Here is a 16747-nt window from a genome sequence, read left to right on the forward strand (position 1 = left end):
CCTCTGGGAGATTCCTCAGGAATGGCTCATGAAAACAAAATTCCCTGTTTTTCGAGGTTGCTGGATTCAAGCCCTTGAACCACATTTCTTCCCCTGGAGTTTTCCAAGTACGTCCCTCCTCTTTCTTGTGGCTCAGGGCACCATCCTTCTAACAGTGTGCTGTTGTTAGCGGGGATGAGGTGGGTGGGTGTCTTGGACGGACTCCAAACCCCCTCACCGGCTGGCCCCCCACCATTCCAGAATCCTTCCATCGGCTTGAGAAAATGCTGCCTCACAAGCTGGTTGACCCCTCTGATCTGCTGACAGTTCCCGTAAGCAACAACTTGAGAGAGCTGGAACATCAAAAGGATGGGAAAAGAGGGGCCAAATTAGGAGCCCCAAGGCGCTGATGAAGCAGGGAGCAGACATGGCTCCAAAGTGAGGGTGTGGGGAGCCCCTCTGAGCTCGCCAGGTGCTGTGTGTGGGTGTGGGTGTGGGTGTGGGTGTGGGTGACGGGGCTGCTGTGGCCTCAGTGCACCCTGCACCCTATGCCCGAGCGTCCACAGCTGGGATCCGTCTGCTCTAGAACCAGCTTCTCCTCCCACCTTCTCTGAACCAGCCCCGGTCACAGCCTTACCCCTTGTCTGTCTGGAAAGTGTACTCTGGCCCCTACCATTCAAACCAGGATCAATCTTGAGAGTCGGGGGCCACTAGGTGCACTAGGAAGTGGGGGCTCGTCTCTGACCACCTGCATCACATGCGGGACACGCCACGCCCTGGATGCAAGAGCGATAAACGCCACCCCCCCCCCACATACGACATCCCCATGTGGGCAGCAGCACCTGGGGGCTCAGCCCTCGACCGGCTGTGTCCTGTCCACCCTGCCCAGTGGACACACCTGGCTCCATGCACCTGGGACAGCCTCAGGGTCAGAACACCATCCTTCTCATGGAGTGGGGGGCACAAGCACCTAGCCCTCCTGCCTCTCCCTCCCTGGACCCCTGTTTTCCTCCACTTCAGTCCCCTTTCCCACTCACCCAGTAGGGGTTTTGACCCCCACCTCCAGCCCCATCCAACGGCCTCCCTCCTGGACCACCCCACTCAGGATCCGGCACTGAGGGTGCGGTGGAGGGGTAAGCATGGTGGAAAGGAGCCCCTGGGAGCCAGTGCAGGTGTCCAGGTGAGAGCAGGTGCTGACTGGGGGCTGGTGGCAGGGGCGACCTGTGGGAGGGCGTGAGAAGTGCTTTGGAGCTGGACATGAAAATAAAGGGTTGGCATCTAGATTCAGAAGTCGCAGCTGGGGACAGCTGGTGTGACTGAGTGCTTCTGACTGGGCCAGAAGGAAGGATTAGAGGCTAAATGAGCAAAAATTAAGATTTATTCTTGGTACTTGTTCCTAATCTTTTCCTGGATTTGGCTGATAATTCCAGACATCAATTATCTTAGCTACTTCGGTGCACGGTGGTTGGTTTTCTTGGAGAGCACTTTGGGTCCCAAGGGACCACCGTTTATGCCCACTGAGATTTATTTACAGTCGATTCTCACTTATTCAGATTCCATATTTGTGAGTTTGCCTACTTTCTAAAATTTATTTGTAACCCCAAACCAACATCTGTGGCACGTTCACGGCTGTTCACGGACGTGTCCCGAGCAGCAAAGGTCAGAGCCATCAACGTGCGTTCCCTGCTGAGGCTGAACAGGGGAAACTTTTATCTTCTTGTTTCCTGGTCTGTTTGGTGCCGTGTCATTTTATTTTGCATTTTTGTGCTTTTTGTTGGTGATTATGCTGTTTAAAATGGCCCCTGGCGGTGGAGCTGAGGTGCTGTCTAGTGTCCTGAGCAGAAGGAAGCAGGGCTGTGCCTTAGAAAACTCGCGTGTCAGATGGGCTTCGTTCAGATGTGGGTTCCAGGGCTGCTGGTCGTGAGTTCATCGTTAATGAATCAATGGTATATGTTAAATAAACACGCAAAACAAAGTTATGTTTTTCCCAGTTTAACTGAGCTACGACTGACATACGGCGTTACTACGTTGAAGGTGCGTGGCATTGTGACTGGATGTGTGTATACATTGTGGGGATCTGATACACGTACACCTCAGTGAGTGTGCTTAGCATCCATAACCTCAGTTACAGGTTGTGTTTTTCTAAGGATGAGGAATTTTGAGATCTACTCTCCTGGCAACTTTCAAGCATGCAGCACAGTGTTGCTAACTCCAGTCGCTGCGCTGGGCGCTACATCCCAGGACTTGTTTATCTGATAACTGGAACTTGGCACCTTTTGATCAGCTTCACCCGTGTCCTGCACCCTCCACCACTTGCCTGTGGCAGCCACCAATCTGTTCTCTGTGTCTATGAGTGTTTATTTTTTGTTCCGCATGTAAATGAGATCATGCAGTCTTTGTCTTTCTCTGTCTAACTTACTTCACTTTGCATGAAGCCATCAAGCCCCATCCATGTTTCCCAAGTGTCAGGACGTCCTTCTTTCTCATGGCTGGGTTACTTTCAACTGTGTGCGTCTCACACCTTCATCTGTTCATCCATCCTCAGATACTTACGGCGCTTCCTTGTCTTGAGTATTGTAAATAACGCTGCCACGAACACCGGGGTGCAGGTGTCTCTTCAACATAGTGGTCTTGTTTCCTTCGGATAAACACCCAGAAGTCATATTGTCGGATCGTATGGCAGCTCTATTTTTAAATTCTTGAGGAACCTCCACACTGTTTTCCACAGTGGCTGTACCAGTCTACATTCCCAGCAACAGTGTGTGAGGGGTCCCTTTCCTCCACAGCCTCGTCAACACTTGTCATTTGCTGTCTTTTTGACAACAGCCAGTCTGACAGGTGTGAAGCGATGTCTCAGTGTGGTTTTGACTTGCCTTTCCCCGATGGCTAGTGATGCCGAGCGTCTCCTCGCGTACCTGCTAGCTATCTGCATGTCTCCTTGGGAGACAAATCTGTTCAGGTCCTCTGCCCATTTTTAAATTGGATTATTTGGTTTTTGTTTTTGAGTTGTATGCGTTCTCTCCACATTTTGGATATTAACCCTTACTCAGATGTGTGATTGGCCGACATTTATGTGTTGATCGGCTGGTGGAAAGGAGGCCACAGGTTCCCAGGAACCTAGCCCTGTGTTTCCCTGGGAGCAGTGACTCCTAACCCCTCAATTCTGTGTTCTTGCTGACTTCATAGAACAGAACCTCTGTGAATAATGAAAATCGACTGTCTGCAGCCCAGGAGAGTCCTTTGAAAAATCTGTTACAGGACACTTAAAACGACAGCCTCGTCTCCTTCCTCTGCAGCAGAAATGACCTTCCCGTATGATACCCATGGTCCTAGTAGCTGGGTGCCAGTGGGAGGCTGTTCAGCATGTTCTGTGCTCCGCCTGGTTTGTAGACGTAACCATTTCCCAGGTGGTAGCATAGATATTTGCAGATTCAGGCTCCAGGTGTCCTAGGCAATGCTGGACATTGACACCTGCCTTCCCGCGGGTATAACTGCTCACCCCGGCTGGTTCAAGGACAGCAGAGTTGAATTTCCTTTACACGGCAGTTCTCAGGTCATCAGAGAACAAGGAGAGAGGCCACACTGACCAGTGATGTCCAGCAAGTGCCCCCCAACACCACCTGGCCCCTGACCTTTAAAGGCACCAGTGCCACAGTGAGGAGAAAGTGCAGAGCCCTCCCAAGCGGGGGGCGGCCGGCGCTCCCCCAGGGCTGGTGGTGGTGTGACCGCCTGACTAGTGCATTACCCTTTGTTGGTCTTCCAAGCTCACTTCCTGCCAAGGCCGGTCTCCTGGAAGGGACCTCCCTCTGGTGTCCCTGCTTGGGACAGCAAGTCATTCTCATTGTGATCCTGGGTGGAGGAACCAGGATGGACTGTAGGCACCCAGGTTGAGGATGGGACTCCGCCTTCCAGTTTCCTTGGGAACCATGGGTGCTCCGACTCACGCAGTTCCCAGGAACGTGCGTTCGGGGGGGCTGTGTCCGCCAGTCTCCACATGTCACCTCAACTCCTCAACTCCAACAATGACAATTTGCCAGGAAATCCAAACATACTTGTGGCAGAACAATAACTGTGCACGGACTTCCTTCCGCCAGGATGTACCTGGTGCCTGGCTGCATCTCTGCCACTAGCGAGGAGCGGGTTTCTCCAGCCTCTGCGGGCAGACGCGCTGGGTGGCCTGCTGCACCCCGAGTCGTGCTGTGTGCACCCCGGCTCTGGTCTAGAAGACTTCTGTTCTCTGGCTGCTGTTAGCAGATAAAAGCTAGACCTTTAGAGGAGCTCGGATAATGAGAAAGAAGTCTTACCGGTTTTCGATCAACAAAAAGTCTTTTCTCTTGTGACTAATTAAACAGATGCCACACTCATGTGAAAAGTAACTCGGTTAAGAACACCGATTGTTCGGAAACCCATGCTGCGGTTGACGGCCGTGCCAGGTGACCATGGCACCCCACAGGCACTCCGTGAACTGGCAGGACGCTTCCGGGAGAAGTAATAGCAGAAGTGTGACGGCTCCTACTGGCACGACTCATTTTTGGCACTTAAACTAACAATGGGAGGGGGCAGGTACGTGGCTAATTCTAGACACCACTGACAGGAGGTGATCATTTGGGTTGACAATCAGTCCCCACGGGGCTACAAACTTTTCTGTGCAACATTTCCAGGTGGTTTAACAACTACGGTGCTGCACTGGGTGAAGGGCAGGGGTGGGGATGGGGTGGGGGTGGGGGTGGGATGACCCTGAGAGAATCAGATGCCTCACCCCGTCGCCCACCCGTGAAGACCCGCTTTCTGATGAGCAGGGAGAAAGCTATGTAATGCCACTGATGGGACAGAGAGGTGCTGTGGTAAAGGGGGTTTCTCAGTCTCAGGAACTGACATAACCTTACTCTCAGGGCCACTCTTTGGTGGGAATAATAACTGGGTCAAAGTGGTGATGGCTGTTAAGAAACAGGATGAAGAATGAGGGCACTGACTGCCGCCACGGGGACAGGCGCTAAGGCTAGCAGCCCAGGAGCCGCGGCCCCTCAGATGCCCCCCAATCCACTCTGGAGGAATCAGATCTAGCTGTGAGGACTGGGGAGACGGTGCTGCGGTCCAGAGCGTCGCCCCGAAGGGGTGAGTTTACATGGGGATGGGGCACTTTGCCCTTAGCCTCCCTCTGCGGCCCGGACTCCGTTTTGGGGGGTGATGGTGCAGCTGTTGGACCCACCCCCGCGGCTGCAGGAGCGTTAACAGTGCGGCACCCACGGGGCAGCACACGGCCACTCCGACCAGAGAGGGCCCGAGGCGGGTTTATGCCCGCTGACCCCCTTTCTGCAGCCTTGCCGGCAACAGGCAGAGGAAATGGTCTGTGAAGGGTAACACACTCGTGAGACCACTTCCACATGGGTGTTTCCCCAAACGTCGCCCTTCAAACTCCAGTAATCACAGGGGAGACGCTGACCTTCTTGGGCCCTGCGCCCCACAGGGCCAGGCTGGTTCCTTACAAGCCCAGGCCAGCTGCAGTCAGGACGCCGCTTTGTCCACGAGCCAGCGCCCCGGGAGCGCTGAGCAGCAGGTTCACAGTGGGATTTGCCCGGTGGTGCCCCTTTCCTTTCTTCTGACTCTTTTCCTTCTCAACGTCGTCCCCAGGGGAGGAAAGAAGGCTTGCTACCAGTTGTTAACCCTTCCTTTTCTTGTATGTGTGAGTGTGTATATATGTGTGTTTCTGTGAGTGTGTATATGCGTGTATATGTGTGGTTGTGTGTGTATGTGTGTATACGTGTGTGTATGTGTATATATGTACGGTCTGTATGTGTGTGTATGTATGTGTATACGTGTGTATGTGTGTGGGTGTGTATCTGTGTGTATGTGTGTAAATACATCGTGTGTGTGTGTGTGTGTGGGTGTGTGTACATGTGTATGTGTGTAAATACATCGTGTGTGTGTGTGTGGGTGTGTGTACATGTGTATGTGTGTAAATACATCGTGTGTGTGTATGAGTGTGCATGTGTACACTCACATGCTGTGTTTCCTGATATGGGTTATGGTCAGAAAAATTCAGAGGCCGCTGGCTTAAAGGGCTGAGCTCAGCCTGTTTCCCGAGTCACCTCTGGTCCGACCCAGACCCCGAGGACACATGCCGCCACGACCCGCTGTTGCCAAGTGCCGGCCCACAGCGCAGCCACGCACAGAGCCATTGGCTCTGCTCCCCTGAGCTGGCCTCGGTGCGCTGTCAAGAGCCCTGCCCTGTGTGGAGTCGCAGGGGAGCCCCTGATCCCTATCGCAGTCCCCTCTGAGGGGACACTGGCATCTAAGCCACTTGCTCTCTCAGCGTGTCACGGGGGTGAGGAAGCAGGAGGTGCCCAGGGCCTTCTGTGACCAAGAGGGAGGGAGGGGTGGAGGTCTGGTCGCAACTGGGTGGGGGAGGGAGGGCCTCGGCATTTTGGGGAGCTAGGATTGGGGGGCCGCCCCCTTCCTCCACACTGATCTGCACCCAAAGTTCACATAGGACCCAGGAGACTCCAGGGAGGACAACTTGGACCAGAGGCAGCCCTGGGGTCCAGGCAGACACCAGCACGCCCAGTAGACCCCGGGCCCCTGCGCCGGGGGGACGGGGCCTCCTGCTGCGAGGCAACCCGGGCCCCCAGGGGCCTGGGAGCAGCCGTGGCGTGAGGAGCTGTCGCTGTGCCCAGAACCCTCTGCTGGCCCAAGAGGTGAGCTTGAGAGTGACTGGAGGAAGTGGGGTGGGTGGCTCCACGGTCTTCAGCCTGAAAGGTTATGACCTGACCAAGAATCAGAAACGCTGGACCTTACACAACACGCTGACATGTACATACACGAGTGAACAGCCTCCTCACAGAGCTGACGGGCCATTCACACCACAGCACTGCCCATCCGGTGCCTGGTGTCCTCTGACCTGTCCTATCCTGCTCTTGGACTGAACAAAAAACTGGTGACTCCAGGACCTGCCACGGGCCACTTGCAAACTCTGGTCCTATCCCACAGGCTCCTGGTGGGCCGTGGGGACAGCCCACGGGGGACAGCACCAGGACATCTGGCCGGTCACTCTACACCAGGGTGGTACAGCAGTGAATGTGGGGGCCCCTTCATGATCTAGAAGAAAAGCTGGAGCATGTCACCCAAGAGGAGCAATTCTGCTACATTTGTTAGCTGAACCAAAGCATTATTTTCTGGCCGTATTTGTCCACTTGGATCAGCTGTCTATGGGACTCGGCCCCTGTGAGGGGGTGGGCGCGTGCGTGCCTGCCTCCTGCCGTGTGGCTGGAGACCTGGCTTCCAGCAGTGCCTCGCAGTGGCCACATCGGCTCAAGTCTCTTCGTTGGGAGAGGACCCAGTTCCCGGGATCAGCCAGGACAGTGACCTGAATGTCCTTCTGAGGTCAGGGAGACCTGGAGTGAGGAGTGGTTGGGGGCTGTGGGGAGGGAGGGAGGGGCTGGACACAGAGGGCTCCAGCTTAAATGAGAGACGCCCCCATTACTGTGGTCACATCCTCACCAAGGGGCAGTCCCACAGCTTTGTCACTCACTCCCTGTTTCTTCGCCATCCAAGGCTCTCTCCTTGTTAACTTACGATCCAACCTGAGCCCATCTCTACCTGACACCCAGTCATCGCTCGGCCTTGTTTGCTTTTGCTTTATTGATCTGTGATCCCATTGCCTGTCAGGCACCCTTGGGAGGCTTCCCCAGGGGATGTGAACTTCAGGGTCCATGTGGGGGACAAGTGTCACCACCCATCTCATTGGCATAGAAGGGATGGAGTTGACACTTTGTTGGGCAAGACCCTCTTAAGGTGGACAGCACGAGTGAGCTGGACCAGAAGGAACCTGCCACCCCCGAAACTGGGACTAGGAGGACGGAGGGGCTGGACCATGCTCAGACTTGCCAGGCAAGAGAGGCAGTGAGTCTGCCTCTCCCACCCAGGGGACCCTCATCTTGGAGGGTCGGCCCTGTCACCCAGTCCACAGAGAGGGAGGGGTTGGGGTGGGGGCAGGAAGGGAGGGTCCTCGCAGCAGGGCCTGGTGGAAGCCAAGCCCCAGGCTGAGCAGAAGCCTGACTTGCGGGGCCGAGGAGCTACCCTTGACCTCTTGGTTACACATGCCGGATGGGCAGCACAGGAACTTGGCGTGACTGATGTTTTCCGCGGGGATCATGCTCAAGTCGGGGGGTTGTTGGTGAAGGAGGAAGACGTGCAGCCCTTGCTGATCAGCATCTTTTTTCTGAACCTGGGAGGGAGGACAGCAAGTGCTCCCAGCCAAGCCTCTGGGCGCTGGGCATTCCTAACCACACGTGGGTTCAGCTGTCAGCCAGGCAGCCCTCTGGAGCTGCAGGTCCCCCGGCGTGCGCCTTCCAGGCAGCCCCTGCAGCTCCTGTTCCTGTGCGGAATTTAGGGGAATGGAGGATTTCCCAGCTTCTGCAGGTGTCTGGCCCCGGGCTGGGCCCAGTCCTCACTCATACAAGTCGGAGAAGTGTAGACACATCTCTGCCTGGGCCTGTCTGCAGGGGTCCCCTTAGACAAGCCACAAAGGGAAAGAAAAGCACCAAACAGCCCCTAAGAAAGGGTCTCCTGGGTGGGGCAGGAAGGGCCCAGCCTCAGAAGGAGGTCCTCCTGATGGAGCACAACTTAGAACTCCTGCACAGTGGGGCAGGAAGTCAGAGCCCCAAGGCATGCAGCTCCCCACTGCCTGTCCATTCCGCCTGGGATCACCCTCAGGGGTCTTTGCCGCCCCTAAACCTACCCCCTGGGAGAGCTGAGATGGAGGGGCAGGAGGGAGATGAGGGGAGGACCAGGAACAAGGACCAGCCTCGCCAAATGCAGGTGGTACCCAGGGACACTTCCTCCAGAACCGGGCGGGAAGCCGTAGAGAGGAGGGAGAAGCTGGGAGGAGGGGGGGGGGCTGCAGTGATGGCACCCCAAGCCCGGTAAGAAGGGAAAGGGCTCTGTGGGGCTCCAAAGGCCTTCTGGCCTGACGCCCCCTCCACAGCACTTCACTCCCTCTCCATCCTGGCATGTTCCTGTGAGCTTTGCATGGAGGGGAGCAGAGAGACCAAACGTGGGGTCCATGGAAGGGGAGGTCACAGCCCCGCTCTGTGCGCAGCCCCTGGGAGGAAAGCACCCAGGGTCCAGGGGGCCGGGCAGCCAAGCCCGGGCCGTGGACTCACCGATTTGGAAGACCAGCTTGTAGGAGGAACAGAACAAGTGCTCCACAGGGGTGCAGGCGGCTGGTATGCAGAAGGAGGTGGAGTTGACCCGCAAGAAGTAGAGGCAATGCAGGCTGGGGTCTGCGGGCCAAGCAGGGGCAGGGCAGAGTCAGGCTCGGGGCACACCCAGGGGCCGCCCTGCCACCTCCTGGGGAAGACCTTGCCGGCCATGGGCTCCCAGGCCCCAAGCAACCCCGGACTCTGAGCTCACGGGCTTCCGAGGACCTGGGTCTGACGCTTGCCCCAGCAGGCGGATGTCAGATCGCCCACCTCCTGCGGGGTGCCTATTGCACGCAGCAAGCAGGCGCGGGCTGCGCTCAAGGAAGGGCGCCCGCACACACGTGAGCAAACACCCAAGGCCCCGCCCAGCCCTCACTCCACCAGGAAGAGACCCACTGGGCCTTCCCTTCCACCTCAGCCACTGTTTGTCTCAGCCCTGTCTGCACACACCAGGGCAGACCAAGGGACCAGGAAGACCCCTCTCATGGCTGGTCAGCCAGGCCTGAGTAGGGGGCAGGCAGAGAAAGAGCTGTATCCAGAGCCCCCCAGAACCCTGGCCTTAGGCGCCCCATCCCTTCTCTCCTCTGCCCCCTGCGTGCCACAGCCTGGACACACCCTCGATTCTCATTTGCATGTGTTTTCCTAGCTTCTCTGGTCCTCTGTCCCCACGTGGGTCCTTGTCCCAGTGACCCTCACCTGACCCTCACCTGACCCTTGTTCCTACACCTTTCCTCAGAACTGAGTTCAGCCCTGATGGAAGTCAGAGTTGACCCTGTCCTTGGGAAGGCTTCTTGGCTTCCTAAGTCAGCAGCCTCTCAGGCCCAGAGAGGAGGAGGGAGCTGAGTCACAGGGGGTAGGGGTGAAGTGGGCAGGGAATCTGCTCTCCCCCTCTGTGGGTCCACCCACCTGGGCCAGCCTCAGACTCAGCCATCAGCTCTGGTGCGTTCTTTTTTTTGGTGTAACAGACCTCATGGAGCAGGGACTGAGTTCCATACTGGGGAGGATCTGGGGGGAAGATTTGTGGGGGTCCACAGATGGCTGAGGGAGAGACCCAGAAACCCCTGAGTGCATGAGAGGGAGAGGGCCAAGAGATGAGGTGAGAGAGGACAGTTCATTGCATTAAGTCCATGTTCCATGAGGCAGATGGCCCCAGGGGCTCCCCCAGGCGCCCCCTCTGTGGCAGCAATGAAACATCCAGCCCCTGGTACTCAGGTGTTGGAACTGAAATTGAACAAGACCTTCCAGTGCTTTGGGTTTGTTCAAAGTGTACAGATCTTATCACTCATCAAAAATCTTCATCTTGTGTCTCAGGACTACGTTCTCTGATGCAATAACAAAAAGATAAACGTGAAAAAGTTCACATGTAGAAATGGAAAAGATACACATTTCAAGTGGGCACTGTTTTCAAGAAGACCTCTTAGATTATTTTTTTAGATATCCAGAATGGGTGAGCGAGGAGAACACCCCTCCCCAGAACGTTCGGGATGTAGTGAAGGGTGGCAGTTTGGGAAACATTTATATCCTTCTGTACTTATATGAAAGGAGAATAAAAATTAATATTCTGTTAAGAGGCTTACAGCTTAAAGTTTTCATTTGGAAACAATTTCAGATTTATAAAAAAAGTTGCAAACACATACATAATTTTTCTATATAACCCTTTCCACAGATTTCCCACACTTTAACATCGTGCATCACCACATGACAAGGATAAAACGATACAGGCGAGACTGGCACACAGTGTGCCTGGCCTTCAGGTCTTATTGGACGCTGCCAGGTGTGGCCGCCCCCCCACCCCCACCCCCCGCGGCCGACCGAACCTCGCGCGTCCCACCTGCCCGTCTTGCTTCCTTCAGTCCCTCTGATCTGCAACAGGACTCAGTTCTTGATTTCTTTCATGACCTCACCACTTCTGAAGAGTGATGACCACCTATTTCGTAGAAAGTCTGTTCACTGGGGCTTGTTTATTTGTGATTAAATTCAGCTGAAGCATTTTGACAGAAACATCACAAAAGCATGGTTGTGTTCTTCTCAGTGCATCGTATGAGGAGGGACGTGGTGCTCACTCCCTGGCAGCATCGGCTCTTGTCCCTCGGCTGAGGTGTTAGCGGTGAGGTGTTTGTAAATTACATGCACTCGCACTGGCACAGTCACTCAGACTTCTTCTCACACTCACACAATGACTCTCTTTCACACACACACAGAGCCCCCTCTGATGCCCCACCCCCCCAGGACCCCCACAGTCATGCCCAGGCCTTTAGGGGAGGACCCCCAGCAGGCCCCACCTCAGGGCCGCGTGCCCCGTGGAGTCCCGCCCCTGCGGCAGGAGCTCAGCGCTCAGAGCTCAGGAAGGGCATCAGCAGCCGCAGCCCCACCCCCGGCCAGGCCTCCTGGCCGGACTCCCGCAGGCAGCTCCCCCCATCCCCCGCCCCGTTCCAGGCTGAGGATCCCTACAAACAACGCTGACTGCGGATTTTTGCCGAATGGTGATTGTGTATTTCCATCATCCTTTCCACATTGATTAGTCAGAGTTCTGCAATTTACGTTCCTTCTCCTCTCCACACTCTGGGACTGCCTGTTTACTACGAAGGTTCAGATTCCACTGAGAAGCGAGTGTGACCTGACAGTGTTTAAAACCCAAGATCTGGGCCAAGGTATGCTTACTCCTACAGGGATGTTGCACTCAGAGGATGCGTATTCGTGCTAATACCGCTCCAGCCACCATCGTATTTCCTATTTCCTTCCTCCTCCATACATTTTCATCTCGTTTCTCCCACAGTGAGACCTCTGACTTGTGTGACGTGAATGTCTTAAGCAGTTCATTATGGTATGTCCGAGTATGTTTTTCTTTGGATTTTTCCTAGTTGGAATTCACTGGGCTTCTTGAATCTATAGTTTTACGTCTTTTTCCAGAATTAGAAAATTAGCAGTCATTATTTCTTCAAGTATTTTTCCTGTACTCCACTCTTCCTTCTCTCCTTCTAGGACACGAATTACACAGATACTGGATTTTTTGGTATTTTACCTAGGCTCTGTTGCTTTAAACAATCTTTATTTATGTTGTTCAGATTCTATGATCTATCCTCAAGCGGAGTCTTTATTTTCTCATCCCCATTCTGCTATTGAGCCCAGAGGAGACTAGTTTATTTTGGTTATTGCATTTTTCAGTTCTACGATTTCTGTTTTGTTATTCTTTATATGTTTTATTTCCTTGCTGAGACTTATCTTTCCATTTATGTCAAGAGTGTTTGCCCTTCCACACAAAAACTACTAGAGCTGATCGAAGAATTCAGCAAGGTAGCAGGTTACAAGATTAACGTTCAAAAATCAGTTGCATTTCTTTACACTAATGATGAATCAACAGAAAAAGAAAGTAAAGAAACAACCCCTTTAAAATAGCACCCAAAGTAATAAAATACCTAGGAATAAATCTAACCAAGGAGGTGAAAGAATTATACATAGAAACTATAAACCACTGATGAAGGAAATTAAAGAAGACTAAAAAATGGAAAGATAGCCCATGGCTCCTGGGTTGGAAGAATCAATATTGTTAAAATGGTCACACTGCCCAAGGCAATCTACAGCTTTAATGCAATGCCTATCAAATTACCCAGGGCATATTTCACAGAACTAGAACAAATCATAATAAAATTTATATGGAACCACAAAAGACCTAGAATTGCCAAAGCATTACTGAAGAAAAAGAAAGAGGCTGGAGGAATAACTCTCCCAGACTTCAGACAATACTACAGAGCTACAGTCATCAAGACAGCATGGTATTGGTACAAAAACAGACATACGGACCAATGGAACAGAACAGAGAGCCCAGAAATGAGCCCACAAACCTTTGGTCAACTAATCTTCGACAAAGGAGGCAAGAATATACAATGGAAAAAAGACAGTCTCTTCAGCAAATGGTGTTGGGAAAACTGGACAGCAGCATGTTAATCAATGAAGCTAGAACACTCCCTTACACCATATACAAAAATCAACTCAAAGTGGATCAAAGACTTAAACATAAGACAAGATACAATAAACCTCCTAGAAGAAAATATAGGCAAAACATTATCTCACATACATCTCAAAAATGTTCTCCTAGGGCAGTCTACCCAAGCAATAGAAATAAAAGCAAGAATAAACAAATGGGACCTAATTAAACTTAGAAGCTTCTGCACAGCAAAGGAAACCATAAGGAAAACAAAATGACAACCTGTAGAATGGGAGAAAGTTTTTGCAAATGAAACCAACAAAGGCTTGATCTCCAGAATATATAAGCAGCTCATATGACTTGATAAGAAAAAAAACAAATAACCCAATCCAAAATTGGGCAGAAAACCTAAACAAGCAATTCTCCAAGGAAGAAATACAGATGATCAATAGGCACATGAAAAAATGCTCAATATCACTAATTATCAGAGAAATGGAAATCAAAACTACAATGAGGTATCACCTCACACCAGTCAGAATGGCCATCATTCAAAAGTCCACAAATGACAAATGCTGGAGAGGCTGTGGAGGAAGGGGAACCCTCCTACACTGCTGGTGGGAATGCAGTTTGGTGCAGCCACTGTGGAAAACAGTATGGAGATTCCTCAAAAGACTAGGAATAGACTTACTGTATGACCCAGGAATCCTGCTCCTGGGCATATATCCAGAAGAAACCCTACTTCAAAAAGACACCTGCACCCCAATGTTCATAGCAGCACTATTTACAATAGCCAAGACATGGAAACAGCCTAAATGTCCAGCAACAGATGACTGGATAAAGAAGATGTGGTATATTTATACAATGGAATACTATTCAGCCACAAAAACCGACAACATAACGCCATTGCAGCAACATGGATGTTCCTGAGATTGTCATTCTATGTGAAGTAAGCCAGAAAGAGAAAGAAAAATACCATGTGAGAGCGCACATATGTGGAATCTAAAAAAAAGAAAAAAAACATAAATACAAAACAGAAACAGACTCATAGACATAGAAGACAAACTTGTGGTTGCCAAGGGGGTGGGGGATGGGAAGGGACAGACTGGGATTTCAAAATGCAGAATAGATAAACAACATTATAACATTATACTGTATAGCACAGGGAAATATATACAAGATCTTGTGGTAGCTCACAGCGAAAAAAAAAAGTGACAATGAATATATATATGTTCATGTATAACTGAAAAATTGTGCTCTACACTGGAATTTGACACAACATTGTAAAATGACTCTTACTCAATAAAAAAATGTTAAAAAAAAAAAAGTGTTGGCCCTTAGTTCTTGTGTTGTGCTCCAATGTCAGTCCAGTTTTCAAAGCCGTTGCAGTGTTCCGGCAGCCAGTGGCCAGTCCGACAGCTTGGCGGAGGTCAGCCCCATAGATCCGTTTACACTGTTTGTGTTGTTTAGGGCCAGATCCACGTCTGCACAGCTCAGGAGTGAGCTGGCTTTTCATAAACACCTTTATGGGATTTCTTTCCCAGGCTCCTCACTCCGTGCAGTCTCTCTGGCACTTTCTAGTTACCTGGGGTTCCTCCTTTCGGGCATCTAGTCATTCCCCAGCTCTGTTTATGTCCCAGCCCTGTAACCACATCTGGGGGCATGAGGTGGGAAGAGGTAGAGAGGAAAAGGTCGGTGGGCTTCACCCCGCGCTCTTGGGATCACAGTCCTCTGACTGGAGACGCCAGTTCCCTTCTCTCAGAAGCTCTGGTCCCCGCAGGCTCCGGGCGGGGCTGCTGTCGCTGCGGCCTCTCCCGCTCAGCAGGGGAGGTCTGGAGGGGCCCTCTGACCTCTCTTCCGTGCTCTGGCATTCACGTCGGGTTCTGGGCTGTCTTGAGGCAAACTCAGAGAATAAAGAGGAAATGGAAAGGGGGAGACTTACCACCCATTTGCGGCTCTTCAAATTCTCATCGTACTCCTCAGGCTTTCTGCTGCTGTTTTCTGCTCAGAGTCCTGACAGCACTCTTGCAGGTATTACCTTCCAGTTTCAGCTGCGCTCAGTGGGGGAGAGGGCGGGGCCGGGGGCCGTGTCCGCCGTCCTGAGCCACCCCTGGCCCTGACCCGCCCTCCACTCCCTGCTCATCGCCCTCTGCGGCAGCTGCTGCACCATCTTCCCTGTTTTTTTTTAATTTCTTATTTTTCTAAGGTTTTTTTTTTGGTGGGGGGAGGGGGTAATTAGGGTCATTTATTTATTTAGTTTTAGAGCAGGTACCGAGGACCCAGCACCCTGTGCATGCCAAGCTCGTGCCCCGCCACTTGGCCGCACCTTCCCCCCACCATCTTCCCTGCTTAATCTGAATTTCTTTCACAAGTCAAGGCAAACACATTTTCTTCTTAAGTGGTATTTTACAGCATTTTTGTTTATTTTTTTCATATTTTGCTCGTATTTGTTTTAGGCCTCTTCTCCCCCACCCTCAGCTTTTAAGGAGTTATTTACAGCCCCCAGGATGTGTGTGCCTGTGCACACATGTGTCATGGAAAATATTCATATTTGTATACGATCAAATTAGTCCATCTTTTCTTGGGTTTGGGTTTTGAATTATACATAGGAAGCTTTCTCCACACCCAGGTTATAAAGATATTCACGTATCATTTCTTTGGGTATTTGTATAGTTCTGCTTGTTTAATATTCAGTTTATTCTCATATATGACATAAGGACATGTGTGTATAGATCCAATTTTGACTCTTTCCAAACATTCATTTGTTCACATACCACTTACTTTTCAAGGCCATCTTCACTCCAGTGATTTGAGATTCCTCCTTTGCCATACACTAAATTTCCCTGATTCACAGGTGTATTTCTGCCTTTCTAGTCTACTTCTCCGGATTATCTCTTGACACGACGATAATGCGCTGTTGAAATTTCGGGGTTTTTTTTAGTTGTGTTTTAACCTCTGGTAGTACTAATCCCCCCATAACTTAATTTTTTTGCTAACTGATGTTGAGTGTTTTTGTTTACATGTCTTTCAATTTGTCCAGTTCAAGGAAAAAAAAACCTGCTATTATTTTTATGGTACTCACATTAAAATTTTTATTAACTAGAGAGAATTGACATTTTAATGATATTTAGAGTCATCATATCCAAGAACAAGGAGCATCTTTACAATTGCTCGAGGCAACTGTTGCCTCTTGCTGTGTCTATCAGGAGTTCACTGAAGTTTCCTCCTGTAGACTTTGCATATTTTTGGCCAGATTTATTTTTAAGGATTAGCTCTCTAGTCCCTACTAGTAAATAAAAACTCTCCCATTATATCTCCTGGTTGGCTATTTCTTGTGTATAGAAAGGCTACTGATTTTCATTAATTCATATTCTGCTCCTTTATTGAATACTTCCTATTATTTTGCTAGTTTTAGCACTGGTCTTTTAGGGCTTTTGAAACACACTATTAAGTTAGCTGCAAACAGAGCTTGTATCCCCCCAGCTCTCCTGCCTCTGCTTGGTTTCTCTCATTTGCTTTCACTTCCCTGTGTCCCAAGTACGCAGTCAGAAAGCACCGGTGACGGGGTCAGGCCTTCACGGGACTGCGCCCAGCACCTCCTTACACAGCTGCGCTTCTGGCTTCAGGGCTCACACACACACAGACA

The 16747-nt window shown here is 51.4% G+C and overlaps 1 long non-coding RNA gene across 3 annotated transcripts; it reads right to left on the reverse strand.

The window, feature by feature from the left end:
• Window positions 1–7470: 7470 nt before the first annotated feature.
• On the reverse strand, window positions 7471–15549 carry LOC116659855. 3 transcript variants are annotated; one of them, XR_004315214.1, is made up of 4 exons: window positions 15044–15549; window positions 11011–11106; window positions 9141–9260; window positions 7471–8353 (listed from the first exon to the last, which is right to left on the reverse strand). It is a non-coding gene; the product is annotated as an uncharacterized LOC116659855 (long non-coding RNA). The 3 variants fall into 3 exon arrangements; XR_004315212.1 differs by lacking the exon at window positions 11011–11106; XR_004315213.1 differs by lacking the exon at window positions 15044–15549 and having other exon boundaries at window positions 11011–11621.
• Window positions 15550–16747: the final 1198 nt, after the last annotated feature.

Source organism: Camelus ferus, chromosome 25, assembly GCF_009834535.1.
Source record: "Camelus ferus isolate YT-003-E chromosome 25, BCGSAC_Cfer_1.0, whole genome shotgun sequence".
NCBI lineage: Eukaryota > Metazoa > Chordata > Mammalia > Artiodactyla > Camelidae > Camelus > Camelus ferus.